Source organism: Myodes glareolus, chromosome 11 (assembly GCF_982192425.1).
Source record: "Myodes glareolus chromosome 11, mMyoGla1.1, whole genome shotgun sequence".
NCBI classification, from domain to species: domain Eukaryota; kingdom Metazoa; phylum Chordata; class Mammalia; order Rodentia; family Cricetidae; genus Myodes; species Myodes glareolus.
Genome location: NC_142036.1, coordinates 72,284,149 through 72,303,428, shown reverse-complemented (window position 1 = coordinate 72,303,428; position 19,280 = coordinate 72,284,149). Strand labels below are relative to the sequence as shown.

Here is a 19,280-nt window from a genome sequence, read left to right as displayed (position 1 = left end):
CCATATGGGTATCAGGGTCCTACACAGGTCATCAGGCTCCCCAATATTCCCCCACTGGAACACCTTGCTCGCCCTGCCTTTTATTCTGACACAGTGTCTGGCTAAGGTGCCCAGACTGGTTTCAGACTCTGTGGCCACGACACGGCTTAAATTTGTGATTCTCTTCCTTTAGATTTCCCAGTAGCTAGGATTGGGAAAATCTTTAGAGACATTTAAAATAATTCTTATTGAACTCTGTTTCTTTTAGTTGAGGGTGGCAATAAAAATATTTTGTTCTTGCAATAGTGAAGATTGAACCCATGTTTCTGAGCAAAGTAGACTGTCTGCCATTGAACTAGACCCTCAGCCTTTCCCCTGTGAGATCCACCCTCCGGCACGGGGGAAGGTTGCCTTCCCATTTCTCTGTGGGTCTGAGACTCAGGGGCCCTTGACATGGCTGTACCTGTGTCCCAGCGCACATCCACTCAGGACTTAACTCACGCAGGGCTCCCTCATCGCTACAGTCAGCAGCTTTAGCTTCAGTGTCTTAAATGTTCTCATTATATAACTGAGTCACTTCATGAACATTTTTAGCTTCTATTATTTTTTAAATGGATGGAGAGACCCTATCTCAAAAAAAACCAAAGTAAGTAAGTAAATAAATAATTTAAAATGGCCGGGCACGGTGGCACATTCCTTTAATCCCAGCACTGGGGAGGCTGAGGCAGATGGATCTTTGTGAGTTTGAGGGCAGACTAATTTACATAGTGATTTTTTTTTTCTTTTCGTGGTTTTTACGGGGCTGGAGACTCCTGACCCTCTTGCCTCTGTCTCCTGAATGTTGAGAGTATGGATATGTACCACATTCCAGCGGAGTGACTACTCTTTAGGCTTAGAGTGGTGGTTCTCAGCCTGTGGGCCACGACCCCTTGGAGTCGCATGTCAGGTATCCTGTGTATCAGATATTTGCATTATAGTTTATAACTAGCAAAATTACAATTAGGAAGTAGCAACAAAATAGCTGTATGTTTGGGGGTCACCACAACATGAGGAACTGTGTTAAAGGGTCACAGCATTATGAAGGTTGGGAACCACAGTCCTAGACAAACCCTGAGAACGAGTCCTGGAGGGAATGCAGACACTGAATCCAGACCCACAGAAATCGGAATCTTCCACCATCCTTTATGAATGACTTCAGCAAGCATATTTCTATATACGTAAAAGGGAGATAAGGGGCTGGAGAGAAGGCTCAGAGGTTAAGAGCACTGGCTGTTCTTCCAGAGGTCCTGAGTTCAGTTCCCAGCAACCACATGGTGACTCCCAACCATCTATAAGGAGATCTGGTGCCCTCTTATGATATGCAGGCAGAACGCTGTATACATAATAAATCAATAAATATTTTTCTTTAAAAAAGGGAGATAAGGTGTCTATAGCTCATAGGGCTGTTATAAGGGCTGACAAAGAGTAGGTCACATGATCAAAACAGCACCTGGCACATGGTAAGCCCTGCATAAGCATGGTCTGTTTTGTTTCCTGAGTTAGTGGTCTTTTATTCTATAATGTATTCATGACCATGTATATATTTCATATTTATTGTTATAGTGTGTTTTAGTTACAATTCCTGTTACCACAACTGGAGGATACATCGTGGCAGAGAAGGCTTGGTGGCAGAAGCTTCATGCTGCTTGCTGGTCACACTGCACTTGCAATCTGGAAGCAAAGAGCGATGAATGCTGCTGCTGCCGTCACCACTGTGCTTTCTCCTTTGTAGTCTGCCCAGGATCCCAGCCCAGGGAATGGCACTGCCCAGTTAACCCAGTTATGAGAATCTGTCATAGGCCTCTTTGATGATTCAAGATTCTATCAAGTTGTCAATATTAACCACCATGTTAATCAATACTACGTTACTCAGATGATTACAGCTTTGGTCACTGAGAGATCTTCCAGATTGTCTGCCTGCCTGTAACTTCTTGTAATAGCTTTATTTCACATACCATAAAAGCGAATGGCTTTTCCTGGGCTCACATATTTATGCGGCTGTCACCACAAATTCCTGCCTTTGAGAAATCACTTCCTAACTCTCACTGGTGGTTTGACTGGGAATGGCTCTCATAGGCCCTCTTATGTTTGAATGCCTGGGTGTCACTTGGTGGAACTATTTGGGAAGGATTAGGAGGTGTGGCTTTGTTGGAGGATGTGTGTTACTGAGGGTGGGTTTTGAGGTTTCAAAAGCACACCCCAGACCCAGTATCTTTCTCTGCCTACAGATCAGGATGTAAGCTCTTGGCCCAATGCCTGCCTGCCGCCATGCTTTCTGCCATGATGATAGACTAACCGCTAAAACTAAGAAAGCCCCCAGTTAAATGATTTTATAGGAGTTGCCTTGGTCACGGTGTCTCTTCACTGAAACACCACACTAAGACACTCCCTACCACCTGGAGACACCAGGTCTCCTGTCTCATGAGATGTGCCTGCTCTGGATGCCTCCTTTGTTACCAACTTCCTTTACCTAGTTTTCGAGATTCACCTGTCTGCTCTACCTGTAATCTGCATTTAGACATCCCTTTCACATAACTGTAATCCATGTGAGTGTAGAATATGGTATTCTGGTTTTATCTTTTCATTACTTTTATACATTTTATACATTGCTTTTTTCCCTTTCTTGCCTGTAGCCTGTGTGTATCTATTTTTAATTTTTTTGTTTTCATTATATTCATTTATTTTGAAATAGGATCTGGTCTCATAGCCCCAGGTTGCCTATCATTCATAATGTCACCCAGGCTGGCCTGGCATTCACAATAATCCTCCTGCTTCTGCCTCCCCAGTGCTAGGTTTACAGGATCGGCCTGCCCTACCTGTGTTTACTATAGGACGGAAAAAGACATCAAGGTTGTGTTCATTTGCTTAACAAGGAAGACTTCGCCCTCCTTCCACCCGTGCAGCGTTACAGACATTTCAGGTACATTGTTAATTATGCTGTAGGTAAATTCTTAAGACTGGAACGTCCGAGTTCAAAGACAGCGAATCACTGTCCCATTTTTTGTTGTTTTTACATCATATCAGGTCACACCGTAGGAAAGTGTAACAATTTAAAAGACTGATGAAGTTTTGAAGTACAGACATCCTCCCCTACCTGTGTCTTTCAAGCCCATCGATCTTTCCTATTTAATCCACATAAAAGGGAGGAATTTCAAGTCAGCACAGCTGGATGCTGTGGTACAGCAGTAGGCACAGGTCTGAGGCAGGGGGATCTCTAGTTCAGAGCCATCATCAGCTAAACAGTGAGGCCTTAAAAGAAGTCTGCATGCTAACTATGTTACGAACATTGCGCCATGTGTTGCATTTAACCTTTGCCTCACTCTGTAAGATAGCTGTTTTCCCTTTGATAATGCCAGGATTGGCACCAGAGGCTCCGCGGGGTATAGTCAGAGGTCAGTATTACTCCAGCTAGAGTTGGGAGAAGGAATAAGAGCCCACGTACTGGAACAAAAGAGGAGGACACAACCCCTGGAATTCCTGGCTATGCTGGTTGAATGAGCAGTCCTTCAGGTGAATCCCAACACACACACTCACTCTCCCGCCTCCCTTAGTTATTGGTTCTGTTGAGTCAAGGTCTCACATAGTGTCCTGAAATTCACTGTAGCCCAGGCTGACCTGAATTCATGGTCCTCAGGCTGCAGCTGTGGAGTGTCTGTTACAGACTTTACACCATGCCTGTCAACAAAGTCCGCTGATGCTGCCCCTGCTGTTCCTGATTCCTGGCTTCTTCTTCCCCTCTTCCTGTCCCCTCCTGTCCTCTTCTTCTTCTCCCCCCCCTTTTTTTCTTTCTCTTTTCTGCTTTATTATTTTTCTTATGAATCAGGGTCTGGTTTTATAGCTTTGGCTGGGCTACAGACCAAACTGTAGCCCAGTGACCTTGAACTCAGATCTACCGCTGATAACATGCACACTACCGCAGCTGATAACGTGCACACTACCACGCTGATAACGTGCACACTACCACGCTGATAACGTGCACACTACCACGCTGATAACGTGCACACTACCACGCTGATAACATGCACACTACCGCCGCTGATAACGTGCACACTACCACGCTGATAACGTGCACACTACCGCTGCTGATAACGTGCACACTTCCGCCGCTGATAACGTGCACACTACCACGCTGATAACGTGCACACTACCGCCGCTGATAACGTGCACACTACCACGCTGATAACATGCACACTTCCGCCACTGATAACGGGCACACTACCACACTGATAACATGCACACTACCGCCGCTGATAACGTGCACACTACCACGCTGATAACATGCACACTACCGCCGCTGATAACGTGCACGCTACCACCGCTACCCTTGACTCTTCTTCATCTCCTCCTCCTTTTTCTCTTCTTCTTCCTTCTCCTTCCTTTCCTTTTTCTTTTCTTTTCTTTTTTTTAGACAGGGTGTCTTGTAGATCAGGCTAGACTGGAACTCATGGCAATCCTCCTGCTTTGGCCTCATGAGTCCTGAGATTCGAGGTTTGGTTTGAGCTACCACACCTGGCATTTTTTCCAGAACAAAATGCCATTTGAAAAACCAGAGTGCAGGCCAGTGAGTGGGCTAAAGATTCAGTGAGCAAGGGCACTTGCTACCAAGCCTGACAGTCTTCGTCTGATCTCAAAATCCACGTGTTAGAAAAGAACCAGCTTCCTCTATTGGCCTCTAACTTCCACGTGCATGCCATGGCATGTGTGGACGCACACACAGTATGAGTAAATGCTGTTTCCTGACCTGCTGTTTCATACATACATGTGACCTTACTAGATCACATGTAAAAAGATCTCTCAAAGTCATGATTAAGGATGTAATTATTAGATTAAAGGTGTAAACCAGGGTTGGCAATGCAGGCCTTTAATCCCAGCACTCAGGAGGCAGAGGCAGAGAAGCAGAGTACTCTGAGCTTTAGGCCGGACTGGTCTATAAAGTGGGTTCCAGCATAGCCAGGACTCCACAGAAAAACTTGTCTTCGTCTTGTAAAACAAACAAAAAAACAAAACAAAACAAAACAAAAAAGCCAAAAGAAACAAACAAACAAAAAACTACGAAAGGATGTAGCTCAGTAGTAGAACACTGGTGTAGCATGTACAAGGCCCTGAGTTCAGTCCTCAGTACTACCAAACACTAAAACCACTAGGTTGGCCACATGCCTGTAATCCAGCTGTTTGAGAGGTAAAGGCGGGAGGATCAGGTCATCCCCAGGTATGTAGAGTGTTCCAGGCCTGTCTGAGCTACCATGTCACAAACAAAGCGTTTCAATTCCAGCTCTGCTGACAGAGCTGAGAATCACCGATCACCTGGGTTGCAGACTGTGTAGTCCATGCTGTATGGGTAACTGGGATGACTGGGGAAAGGCATTGTGATGTCCTGCGGAGATTCGTCAGCACTTCAGGCCTTGCTACTGGTCCTCTGCCCAACACACTAAAAATACATCACATATGCCAGCTCCTTTAATCCTCCCAACAACCTGGGTTGGACGCACACCTGTTAGTCCCAGTGCACAGGAGACTTAATTAAGTGTCTGGCTGGAACCAAAGAGTTGGTCAGCAGTAATCGTGAAGCCTAACAGCCCAGCCCCAGCTCCTGCTCTCAGCTTCCACTCTGTACTGACTTGTGTACTGACTTGCGTCAGTTTCTAGGCGGAGGAAGGTTTTCTGACAGCGTCTTATGACTCTCAGTGGCTTTGAACTTGCTATGTAGCTGGTCCTTCTGTCTCCACCTCCCCAGTGCTAGCACCATAGGCTTCCATGCCTGTTATATGCGGTGCTGCAGTTCAAACCAGGGCTTCAGGCAGGCTATACAAGCTCAAACAGGCTATAGCCCAAACCCAGAATTTCCCTTTCTCAAATATTACATGTCTATTTATTACTTACTTACTTTGTCTGCCTGTGCATGCGTTATACATGGGTGTGGGTGGCTTTCCTGGGTGGAAGACCAGAGGACAAACTGTGGGGTTTGTTCTATCCTTCCACTGTGTGTGAACTAGGGATCAAACTCAGGTTGTCAGGCGTGGCTGCAGGCCCATTGACCCACAGAACCATCTAGATAGATAGCCAGGAATTTGCTTTTTTAAGTGGTAGTGGTAGAGTCTCCCATTAACTTTTAGACAACATAGAAAGACATACTTTGGTCAAGGATTTGTGTTTGTGTGTCACAAGAGGGATTGTTTGAGGTCCAGGAAAAGTCAGAAAGGATGGCAGCCATCATCAGAAGTCCTAGAAACTACCTCCTCTTCTTTATTGTCAATGACTTGTTTGGTTTTTCCAGATTGTTCCATGACACTAGAAAAGAGAACACTGGGATGAAGATGAAAGCAGAGCATTTACCTGCCACACACAAGGCCCTGACCTTGATCCCTAGCACTGCCAGTAAAACTAGTATGCCAGGCAGTGGTGGCGTACACCTTTATTCCCAGTACTCGGGAAGCAAATTGCCGGCGGATCTCTGAGTTCAAGGCCAGCCTGGTCTACAGAGTGAGTTCCAGGACAACACAGAGAACCTTGTCTCAAGAAAAAAAAAAGTAAAATATTAATAAGAATAATAGAATATTCCCCAATCATTCCCAAAGCTATTGGATATTCTGGAAGTTGTCTGCCCGCTTTCACATGTACTATGGTACACACACCTCTGTCTACACACTAATAACAGATAAATGATAGATAGATGGACAGACAGATATAGATACTAAGGTACAAAGCCATTTAGGAAGATACCAGCTGTCATCATCTGCCCTCCAGAGGTGCACACACAACTCACACAAATTGTGTTTCCGTTTGTCTTCCTCTTGAGCGCTTCCCTATTAGGACATCCTGGCATGCTTTGTCTGGTGTTTTTCCCTGGTGGAATTTCCATTGTCTATTCTTCCTTGTTCTACACACGCTTTCTTTGTGTGCGGAACCTCCTACCTTCATTGCCACATCAGAACACCCTCCGTAGTTGTTGACCACAGAGTTCATGAACACAGGAAGTTCATCCCTGTTCCCTGGCCACGCCCATCATTTGCCTAGGTGTGGCGTCTTGATTGTCTTATCTGTCTCTTGAGTATTTGAGCTTGCTCCTCCCTGATGACTAACCAGGGATAGGTGCCCACTGCACACAGGTTCCCGTCTCAAACGCGTCCTGTCTCTTCAGTCTCCACGAAATCTCTTGTTATCCTGGCGATTGTACCTTTTGAAGCGGTGACACTTGAGCGCTCCACTTGGCTCCCCTGGGCACGTCTACAGACTCTGGTGATTGTATATGAGCATGTGGGTGCTGTAGACTGTTCTTTTGAAAACCTGTATCCTGATGAGTATCAATTCAAATGTCCTTGTTTGCCATCCTTCCTCTTAAAGTCAATAAGGGAAAATGCTGGTCCTGGAAGGCAGAAAGCAATTTGATCCCTTGATGTAACATCTCAGCAGGATCATCTTCCATCTCATCTTACCACTTAATGTAACCAGGGCATTTAAAGGCAAAATTTGACCCATGAGTATCCTGTTGAAATGTGTGTATTTTCTTTTGCCTAATCATTGAAATACAAGTATATGTGTATAATTGATTTAAATTTGTTATTTGTTTATGTGTATGTGCATGCATACACATACATATGCCATTTCTTATTTTTTTTAATTTTTTTCTAGACAGAGTTTCTCTATATAGCCCTGACTGTCCTGAAACTTGCTTTGTAGACCAGGCTGGCCTCAGAATTCCAAAATCTGCCTCCTGAGTGTTGGGATTAGAGGCGTGTGCCATCACTCCATGCCAAATAAAGAAATCTTTTTTAAAAAATTATAAAGAATACGTTGCTGAGACTTTGAAAAACAAATATTGCAATATTTTCTCATGTGTAGAATTTAGAGGTGTGTGTGTGTGTGTGTGTGTGTGTGTGTGAGAGAGAGAGAGAGAGAGAGAGAGAGAGAGAGAGAGAGAGGGGCTCGAGAAGGGAATGAAGAGGGAACAATACAGGGTACTCGAATATGCATGTCCTAACAGCAGCAGGAAAGGTTGGAACACTGGCATGGTGGGAGGAGGGCCAGTACCAACCAAGAGCCAAGCACATCGAGGTACACATATGAAAACGTCGCAATAGACTCTTGAGCTTCTGCCTTTTCTTTGCTTACTGACTGATTCCTATTCGAGGAAGTACATTCCTCGTCTTGATCAACTATTTCTATTACTTTAAAAATAAATTGCAATTAATTCCATTTGTTCATATTAGTCGTTGTTTGAGGTAGGGTTTCATTTAGCCCAGACTGGCCTTGAACTCCTGACTCTCCTACTCAGCCTCTGAAGTGCTGGGATTAAAGGCATGTGCCATATTACATATTAAAAATAAAAGTAAAGATACATTATTACATGAATAAAAATAAAATAACTTGGGCTGGAGAGATGGCTCAGCAGTTAAGAGTGCTTGCTGCTCTTGCAAAGGACCTGAGTTCAGTTCCCAGCACCCATGTTTGGTGGCTCACAACCACATGTAATTCCAGCTTCAGGGATCCAACACACATGGCAGATACACACATAAAGAAAAAATAATAATTTGCCGGGTGGTGGTGGCACACGCCTTTAATTCCAGTACTCAGGAGGCAGAGGCAGGCGAATTCCCACGAGTTGAAGACCAGCCTGGTCTACAAGAGCTAGTTACAGGACAGGCCTCAAAGCTACAGAGAAACCCTGTCTCGAAATAAATGAATAAAGTAAAATAACTTTACTGAAAGGATGATAACTTCTTGTTATTGTTAGTGTTTTGACCTAAGGTTTCATGTGTCCAAGGCTGGCGTTGAACTCACAGCCCTGAGAATGAGCTGGAGCTCCTGCCCCTCCTGCCGCCACCTCCCAAGTGTTGGGATCACAGGCATACCCTGCCATACCCTGGCTACCAGCCATTATCTGTAGCGAGAACAAAAGTAACCTGTGACTAAGCACCACAGAATGTGCGGCACTTCCACACACAGCAGTGAGGTTATCTCCCTGGAAAAGGGAGTGAATGACCACAGGCCTCCCACACGGCCCAGCTGTCACATCCCTGGGTGAGCTGGTCTAGACGGCATGCTGACTGACTGCAACTCCAGGCCTTACTACACGGAGCCTGGCCTTTTATAGAACAGTACTTGAGGTTATTGTGAGGTTAGCGCCTGTCTGTTAGGGCTTAGGAAGTAGGGGTTCACTGGGAGAAAATGCAGTGAAGCTTGGTTCATGGGCTGAGGCTGGAGCTTAGGCTGCTGCTCGCGTAGCATGTGCGGGGCCCTGGCGTCAGTCCCCAGCCCTACGGGGAATGGGAACTGAAGTGTAAGCAAGTACGTGCCGGGCTGTGGTGGCACGCGCCTTTAATCCCAGCACTCAGGAGCAGAGGCTAGCGGACACTCTGAGTTCAAGGCCAGCCTAGTCTACCGAGCTAGCTCCAGACCAGCTAGGGTTTTTACATGGAGAAACCCTATCTCAAAAAAAAATTAAGCAATTACCTTTCATAATGTTATTTATGGCTCCAATCATAGAGGAAACTGTTGTAGGAGACCAAGTGCCATTGCGAGTCATCTCATCTCAAGTCCATAAGCCAGAAGCAGCTGTCCAGCTGGGGCTCAGAAGGTCAGGCAAACTGGAGGACCGCACAAGCTTGTGGGAGAACCATAACTCGCCAGCTTTGTTATTCAAAAATTCAAGCTTTTAGGTAACACATTCTCTTAATCTTAAGTGAATAAAAATCCCCAGCAGTAAATTCTTACTAGTATCTAGCTTGACTTAGCGTCTTTGCCCAACCTACAGCATAGTCTGTTCCTGGTGTACCTCAACTCTCTCTCTCTCTCTCTCTCTCTCTCTGGTGGTGTGCCTCAGCACTCTCTCTCTCTCTCTCTTTCTCTCTCTATGACTATGTGCCTCAGCTCGCTCTCTCTCTCTCTCTCTCTCTCTCTCTCTCTCTCTCTCTCTTTCTCTCTGGTGATGTGCCTCAGTCTGTGTAACTTGGGTTCTATTCTCCTGTGCAAGTTGCCTATTTCAACAGATCTTAGCTTACTGTAGAGGCTGTGTGTGTGTGTGTGTGTGTGAGAGAGAGAGAGAGAGAGAGAGAGAGAGAGAGATTTCCTTGCCTGTTTGTAGATGTTCCATATGCGTCCCTGATGCCCGTGGAGACCAGAAGAGGACATCGGATCCCCTGGAGCTGGGGTCACAGATGGTTATGAGCTGCCACATGTGTGCTGGGAACCAAACCAGGTCCTCTGCAATTGTCTTAAAGGCAAACCGTCTCTCCAGCCTTCGTTTTAGAATCTTAGTTTCACTCTTTAAAAAAAAAGTGTAGCTGGGCACACGCCTTTAATCCCAGCACTCGGGAGGCAGAGGCAGGCAGATCTCTGTGAGTTCGAGGCCAGCCTGATCTACAAGAGCTAGTTCCAGGTCAAGCTCCAAAGACACAGAGAAACCCTGTCTTGAGCCCCCCCCAAAATGCATTTCTTTAGTTAGGGTGTGTGTGTGTGTGTGAGAGAGAGAGAGAGAGAGAGAGAGAGAGAGAGAGAGAGAGAGAGAATCATGTCACAGTGCATACGTGGAAATTGAAACCACTTGGAGGAGGCTGTTTCCTTCCCAGCATGTTTGTCCCAGGAATCTACCTCAGGTCACCTTTAGCCACCTTTACGTGCTGAGCCACCTTACAGGCTCCACTCACCAGATTGCACTCTGAGACAAGCTCTGTTCTTTGCCCTCCTCCCAGTGGAATCTTCTATAAATCCTTTATGACCCTAACCAAACGTCTTCTACTTCTACGTCAGCTTGACACCAGCTAGAGTGTGTGTTTGTTTGATTGAGACAGGGAATCTCTACACAGCCCTAGCTGTCCCGGAACTCACTGTGTAGATCAGGTTGGCCTTGAACTCAGAGATCCACCTGCCTCTGTCTCCCAAGTGCTGGAATTAAAGGTGTATGCCACCATGCTCAGCCCAAATTTAAAGTCATTTTAGAAAAGGGGAGCCTTCATTGAGAAAATGTACCCACCAGACAGGCCAATAAGCAAGTTTTGATTGATGTGGGAGTGCCCAGCCCACTGTAGGTGGTATCCCCCTATGCTAATGCTCCTGGATGGTAGAAGAAAGCAGGCTGAGCAAGCTATAGGGAGCATGCCCCTAAGCCATACTCCTCCGTTACCTCAGCTTTGGGTCTTGCCTCCAGGTTCTTGCCATGCTTGAAGTCCTGCCTGGACCTCCCTCAGTGATGGAATGTGGCCTGAAAGCTGTCAGATGAAATGCACTCTTTTCTCCTCAAATTGCTTTAGTCAGGGTGCTTTGGAAACCAACTGTTGCCAAGGTGGTGGTCAGGGACCACCTAGGGTGATGCTTGTAATAGTAAAAGTAAAAATGCTGCGGATCCCTGGCGTCTGCTGCAGCAGAAATGCTGCAGGTTCCCAAGCGGTGGCAGGCAGCAAACAGCAAGTCCTGGGAGCAACCAGTCCCAGGCAGGAATGGTGCAGTTTCCCAAGTAGCTGCCGTGGGCCATGAGTCCCAGGGAGTGAGAAACCTCAATGGGGCAGCCAGTCCCACAAGGAGAGACAGACAGATGGGAATGCCATGAGAGTACACCTCAGGTCTCCAAAGGCGGTTGGTCCCGGGCAGGGAATCACACAGTGGGCAAGAGACAGAGACATGGATAGGCACACCATGCAGAGTGAGGTTGGATATTTATTTGGTGGGTTATCGAGGGAAAAGGGAGAAGGGGAGACAAGTAGAAGGGTGGAGAGAGAGAGAGAAAGGAGAGACAGAAGGGGGAGAAGTGGGGAGAGGCAGAAGTTGCCTCTTTGAGAGAGAGAGACAGAAAAGGAAGAGACTCAGACTGCAAGCAAGAAGGAAGATCTGCCTGCCTCAGTGGCTGGGGAGGGAGTAGGCATGGCTTGTCTCTTAAAGGAACAGGACAGATCATTACAATGCTCCCACCTGCTTTGTTCTTCCTTGAGTCTCTTTGGAAGCAGAGTGAGAAACTGAGCTTTGTAATTATAGCTGCTAATGTGACAGGGATATGTGTGTGCAAATTGTAAATATATATCAAAATCGAGGCTAGGCACACCTTTAATCCCAGTACTTGGGTGGCAGAAGAAGGTGTATCTCTGAGTTCAAGGCCAGCCTGATCCACAGAGAGAGTTCCAGGACAGGCTCCAAAGCTACAGAGAAAACCCTGTCTTGAAAAACCAAAGGAAAAAGATCAAATTTTTACAAGTAAGTCAGATTAATCTATATAACATATTTGTTTTTTGCCATTTCTTTTTGTTTGGCTGGTTTTTGTTTTGTTTTGTTTTCCGAGACAGGGTTTCTCTGTGTATCCCTGGCTGTCCTGGAACTCACTCTGTAGAGCAAGCTGGCCTCAAACTCAGAGATCTACCTGCCTCAGCTTCCCGAGTGCTGGGATGAGAGGTGTGTGCCACCACCACCCAGTGTTTTATGCCATTTTCATTCATTTATTGTGGATACAAATAGAATGGATTTTCTTGGTTTTGTTTTTGTGGTTTTGAGATAAGATTTCACCATGTAGCCAGGCTGGCCTCAACTAACCATCCTACCTGTTTCAGCTACACACCTGGTGAGAGTACAGTGTGATTTCTGAGTACCAAGTAGTGATAAAATGATTGACAAGATTAAAAATCCTTAAGAACAGGTCATATAGTACACACCTGTAATTCCAGCACTCAACAAACTGAGGCAGGAGGATGTAAATTCAAATCCAACCTGAGCCACGTGCTGAAACCTTGTCCTAGGGAAAAAAATCCTGGGAATCTGTTTGTTTTGGTTTTTTCTTCTTCTTCTTTTTTTTTTTAAGATTTTATAAGGTAATACACATTTTTTTTAAAGATTTATTTATTTATTATGTATACAACATTACTTCCATGTATGCTTGCACACCAGAAGAGGGCACCGAATCTCATTATAGATGACTGTGAGCCACCATGTGGTTGCTGGGAATTGAACTCAGGACCTCTGTAAGAGCAGTCTGTGCTCTTAACCTCTGAGCCATCTCTCCAGCTCCCATTCTTTTTCTTTCTTTCTTTTTTTTTTTTTTTTTTTTTTTTTGGTTTTTCGAGACAGGGTTTCTCTGTGGCTTTGGAGCCTTGTCCTGGAACTAGCTTTTGTAGACCAGGCTGGCCTCGAACTCACAGAGATCCTCCTGCCTCTGCCTCCCGAGTGCTGGGATTAAAGGCATGTGCCACCACCGCCCGGCTTGTTTGGGTTTTTTGTTGTTGTTTTGTTTTGCTTTGTTTTTGTTTGTTTGTTTGTTTTAATGTTGACAGATTTTCGTATGTTGAACCACCCCTGCACCTCTGGTATGAAGCCGACTTGATCATGGTGGATGATGGTTCTAATGTGTTCTTGGATTCGATTTGCCAGTATTTTATTGAGTATTTTTGCATCAGTGTTCATGAGTGAGATTGGTCTATAATTTTCTTTCTTAGTAATGTCTTTCTGTGGTTTGGATATCAGGGTAATTGTAGCCTCATAAAAAGAGTTTGGCAATGTTCCTTCTGTTTCTATTCTATGGAATAATTTGAGGAGTATTGGTATTAGTTCTTCTTTGAAAATCTTGTAGAATTCTGAGCTGAAACCATCTGGTCCTGGGCTTTTTTTGGTTGGGAGACTTTTGATGACTGTTTCTATTTCTTCAGTAGTTATAGGTCTGTTTAATTTGCTTTGTCTGGTCTTGATTTAATTTTGGCAAGTAATATTTATCCAGAAAGTTGTCCATTTCCTTTAAGTTTTCCAATTTTGTGGAGTACAGGTTTTCGAAATATGACCTGATGGTCCTCTGTATTTCCTCCGTGTCTGTTGTTATGTCCCCCTTTTCATTTATGATTTTATTAATTTGGATATTCTCTCTCTGCCTTTTGGTTAGTTTGGATAAAGGTTTGTCTATTTTATTGATTTTCTCGAACAACCAGCTCTTTGTCTCATTGATTCTTTGTATTGTTTTCTTTATTTCTATTTTGTTGATTTCAGCTCTAACTTTGATTATTTCCTGCTGTCTAGTTCTCTTAGGTGAGTTTGCTTCTTGTTGTTCTAGAGTTTTCAAATGTTCTGTTAATTCACTAGTGTGGGATTTTTCCAGCTTCTTTATGTAGGCATTTAGTGCTATGAACTTTCCTCTTAACACTGCTTTCATTGTGTCTCATAAATTTGGGTAAGTTGTGTGGTCATTTTCATTGAATTTTAGAAAGTCTTTAATTTCTCCCTTTATTTCTTCCTTGACCCATTGATGATTCAGGTGAGCATTGTTTAATTTCCATATGTTTGTAGACTTTCTAGAATTAGTGTTGCTGTTGACTTCTACTTTTATACCATGGTGATCTGATAAGGTACATTGGGTTATTCCAATTTTTTTGTATTTGTTGAGGTTTGTTTTGTTACTGAGTATGTGGTCAATTTTTGAGAAAGTTCCATGAGGTGCTGAGAAGAAGGTATATTCTTTTCTGTGTGGATGGAATATTCTATAGATGTCTATTAAGTCCATTTGAATCATAACATCTGTTAGTTCTCTTATTTCTCTGTTTATTTTTTTGTCTGATTGACCTGTCCAGTGGTGAGAGGGGAGTGTTGAAGTCTCCCACTATTAGTGTGTGTGGTTTAATGTATGATTTAAGCTTTAGAAGTATTTCTTTCACAAATGAGGGTGCCCTTGTATTTGGGGCATAGATGTTCAGTATTGAAATTTCCTCTTGATGGATTTTTCCTGTGACTAATATGAAATGACTTTCTTTCTCTCTTTTGACTGATTTTAGCTTGAGGTCTATTTTGTTAGATATTAGGATAGCTACACCTGCTTGTTTCTTAGGTCCATTTGATTGGTATGTTTTTTTTCCAACCCTTTACTCTGAGAGATGTTTGTCTTTGAGGTTTAAATGTGTTTCTTGTATGCAGAAGAAGGATGGATTCTGTTTTTGTATCCAATCTGTTAGCCTGTGCCTTTTTATAGGTGAGTCCATTTACATTAAGGGATATTAATGACCAGTGATTGTTATCTCCTGTTAATTTAGTTTTCATCGTTGGTGATGCTAATTTGTCCGTTTTTTTCTTCTTTGGGACAGTCTGTTTGTAGACAGAACTGAGCTGTGTTCTGTGGTGCAAGCTGTCCTTGAACTGTCTTCTTGCTTTGCCCTTCCTCCTTCATCCTTTCATGCACAGGGACACACGAATACATTACCATTCCTGTCTCATGTTGGATTTTTTTTCTTCTTTTTCCTCCAGTGTGGGGTTGAAATAGGGTTTCATAGCTGCTGCCCAGGCTGCCCTCCAATTCAATTTGCCCAGCCTCCCAAGTGCTAGGATTACAGGCATGAGCCACCGTGCCTGGCAAGTTGGTTGTTTTTGTTTTTTTTTAATATTTATTTATTTATTATGTATACAATATTCTCTCTGTGTGTATGCCTGCAGGCCAGAAGAGGGCACCAGACCCCATTACAGATGATTGTGAGCCACCATGTGGTTGCTGGGAATTGAACTCAGGACCTTTGGAAGAGCAGGCAATGCTCTTAACCTCTGAGCCATCTCTCCAGCCCAAGTTGGTTTATTTTTAAGAAATCTTACAAATGAGTCTGCCCTACTCAGGGCTCTCAGCCTAAACCACTGGGTAGGTATCAGGGAAGTCATAGGCTGCACTAAGACTGTTGTACAACATTAGTGTATGTAACTCTTTGTACTCTTAGAAGGATCTGTAGTCTAGTTTAATGCATTTCTATTATATTAGAAGACAGAATAATTCATGGGTTACCTGCCAGCACACAGTAAGAATCCACCAGGAATTTTCTGGGTTTGAAGATACACACCTTTAATCCCAGCACTCAAGAAGCAGAGGCAGGCAGATTTCTGAGTTCAAGGCTAGCCTGGTCTACAGATTGAGTTCCAGGACAGACAGGGGCTACACAGAGAAATCCTGTCTCAAAAAAAAAAAATCAACAGAATTTTAATGATTAAATATTAATGCTTAGAATGTCTTGACATAAGAAAGAAAAACAAGGGCCTGGAGAGATGGCTCAGAGGTTAAGAGCATTGCCTGTTCTTCCAAAAGTTCTGAGTTCAATTCCCAGCAACCACATGGTGGCTCACAACCATCTGTAATGGGGTCTGGTGCCCTCTTCTGGCCTGCAGGCATACACACAGACAGAATATTATATACATAATAAATAAATAAGTATTTAAAAAAAAGAAAGAAAGAAAAACAAAGCTAACTCTATCTTATATTGACAAGAGAGTCTTTGTGTAAGCAATTAGGGTCTTTAATATATTTAAGGAAGTGAATTCAAGTATTATTAACCTTTGACATCTTGCTGATGTCAGAGAGATGTCATGTACCCTAATACGATAGGATGACAAACACACTTCACTTACTTTGATGTTGGTTTTATTTATGTATTAATTTAATTATTCTTATATATCCTTAATTCTGTGTGTATGATGTTTCACCTGCATATATAGCTGTGTGCCACTTACCTGCCTGGTGCCCTGGGAGACCAGAAGTGGTGGTTGGATCCTAGTGGTGGGAACTAGAGTTACAGATGGTTGTGAGCTGCCATGTAGGTGCTGGGAATCCACCCAGGGATTCTGGAAATAGAATCAGTGTTCTCAACTGCTGAGCCATGACTCCAGACTCTTACTCTGGTTTCTTGACACAGGGTCTCACTGTGTACCCCAGGCTATACTCAAACTTGCATTGATTCTCCTTTCTGCCTTCCCAGAGCTAGGATTATAGGAATATGCCACCAGGCCTCGTGCTGCTGTGCTGCTGTGGTTTTTGTCTGTTTGTTGTGTTTCAAAAATCTGATCATAAGGAAAGTATCGGGTAAATCCAAATGAGGAGACTTGATTCATTTCTTGTTTCATTGCTCTGATGAAATACCCAGCAAAGGCGACTTAAGAAAGGAAGACTTACTTTGGTTCACAGTTTGAGAGTATAGTCCACCATGCTGGGAAGACATGGTAGACACTAGTCATGTGACTTTTGGTACAGGTCGCATAGATGCTGCAGTCAAGAAGTAGAAAACTGATTGGCAAGGTTCAGATCCCCCTTTATTTAGTAGATGCGAGTTTATGGAATGTTACCACCCACACTTAGGTTGAGTCTTTCTAGTGATTAGCCCAATCTAGAAACTCCTTCTAGACAACTAGGCATTTGTTTCCATGGTGATTCTAACTCTTATCAAGTTTATCATCAAAATTAACAATCACAGAGTCTTGAATAACAAAGACTGGACACTGTAATATCAGCGAATCAATCCCACACCAGTTATGTTTTAAGGGGTTATTTGTTTGGGGGGGTAAAACTTACATACACCATAAACCATCAGGAAGGGAGCCTAGTCGCAGGAGCCAGGAGCAAGCACCGGAACCAAGAGGGCCTGATCCGGATCTGCTTCTCTTTTTAAAAGAGAAATATACCACGCCCCAGTGGACTGGTATTTCAGCAGCTATTGGCTGACGGAGCGGAAGTCGCTCCCCGTTGCACTGTGGGCTCGTATTTCAGCGACTATTGGTTGAGGCAGCGGAAGTTACTCCCACAACACTGTAATACTGGCATTCCAGGTGGAACACAAGAACAAAAAGAAGATTTTATGGGAAGATGGGGGAACTCCAATTCAAGCCTGCAGTTAACCGCAAAGTATCAGTCAGTACTGCTTTATTTTAGGACTATAGGATTTTTATTTGTGGGTATATTGTGTCTTTATGTGTGAGGGAATACTTACATTTGGGGCCCTGTGGAGGCCAGAAGAGTGCATTAGATCCACTAAGACTGGAGTTACAGGCCATTCTGAGCTGCCATGTGGGTGCTGGGAACCAAAATTGGGTCCTCTGTGAGAACAGTGTGTGCTTTAACTGCTGAGCCATCCCTCCAGCAACCTAGTATTGGTTTCTTAGTTTTGGGGGATTTTGTTGTCGTTGGTTGGTTTTTGTTTGTTTGTTTGTTTTTTGTTTTGGTTTATCAAGACAAGGTTTCTCTGTAGCCTTAGAGACTGTTCTGGAACTAGCTCTTGTAGACCAGGCTGTCCTTGAACTCACAGAGATTCGCCTGCCTCTCTGCCTCCCGAGTGTTGGGATGAAATGTGTGCACCACCACTCCCCAGGTGTTTTCCTGGTTTTAACAAATGTTTCTTGATCATGTGAGGTTCTTGTTATGCCCAGATCACGGAAACCCCCTAAAACCAACGAGGAGACCAAGTCCTGTATGTGAAAGCAAAGAGCACAGTTTGCTGTTGGGCCTTTTAGAGGAGTTTGGCGACAGCTGATATTGCTTATTCCACACTAAAGAAGAAATACTGTGCTTTAGATCTTCCTCCAGCCAATAATGAAGCTCAGGCTCCTTAGCATAACTTCTCCTTTGTTTTTTGGGACAGAATTGATCACTCTTTAGCCCACATTGGCCTCAAACACGTGGCAGATTTCCTACCTCAGCTCTTGAGCTCTGTGTGCATACTGCATACAACTCCTTAATGTGACTGCTAAAGCTCTTATTCCATGCGAGCAGCTTGATTTCCTACGGCCATTCTTTTTTCAAAAAGATATATTTATTTTATGTATATGAGTGCTATATTGACTTTATGCCGGAAGAGGGCATCAGATCCCACTATAGATGATTGTGACCCACTGTGTGGGTGCTGTGCTGGGAATTGAACTCAGAACCTCAGGAAGAGCAGCCAGGATTCTTAACCACTGAGCTGTCTCTCTAGCCCCAACCATTTTTTAAAATTGTTTTCTTTTTTTAATATTTATTTATTATGTATACAATATTCTGTCTGTGTGTATGTCTGCAGGCCAGAAGAGGGCACTAGACCTCATTACAGATGGTAGTGAGCCACCATGTGGTTGCTGGGAATTGAACTCAGGACCTTTGGAAGAGCAGGCAATGCTCTTAACCTCTGAGCCATCTCTCCAGTCCTTAAAATTGTTTTCTTATTTTTACTTATGTGTATGTATGTTTGGGGGTATCGCACATGAGTGTAGGTACCTGTAGAGGGTACAAGAGGGTGTCAGATCCCCTGGAGCTGGAGTTACAGGTGTTGTGAACTGTCTAAGATGGGTGTGGAGGACTGACCTCTGAAGAGCCCCCGCTGAGCCCTTACTCCAGGCCCTCTAGCCGCTCTGGTGCCCTAACCTGAAACCACAATGAACTGCCCGGAGCCTTTGTCGCCTGTTTTCCCAGCCATGGAGTCTCGTCTAGGTCCTGCTTCCAGATACTGCTCCTATGCCCCTTCTCTGGGGTTTCCTTCCTCGTCCTCCTGCAAGGGATCCTCTCTGGACTCTTGAATTGTGTCTGTCTCCGT

General features: G+C 44.2%; 1 protein-coding gene across 4 annotated transcripts in view; it reads left to right on the top strand.

Annotated features, from left to right (window-relative positions):
• Ap4s1 (adaptor related protein complex 4 subunit sigma 1) overlaps positions 1 to 19,280 on the top strand; it is a 48,425-nt gene that overhangs the window by 6,870 nt on the left and 22,275 nt on the right. Inside the window, exon 1 of one of the 4 annotated variants that reach the window (XM_085697673.2) lies at positions 2,805 to 2,938. The exons of the other annotated variants lie outside the window; for them this stretch is intronic. The gene's annotated coding sequence lies outside the window, so the exon portion shown is untranslated. Of the gene's footprint in view, positions 1 to 2,804; positions 2,939 to 19,280 lie in introns of those variants that run through there. 4 annotated transcript variants of the gene reach the window in all.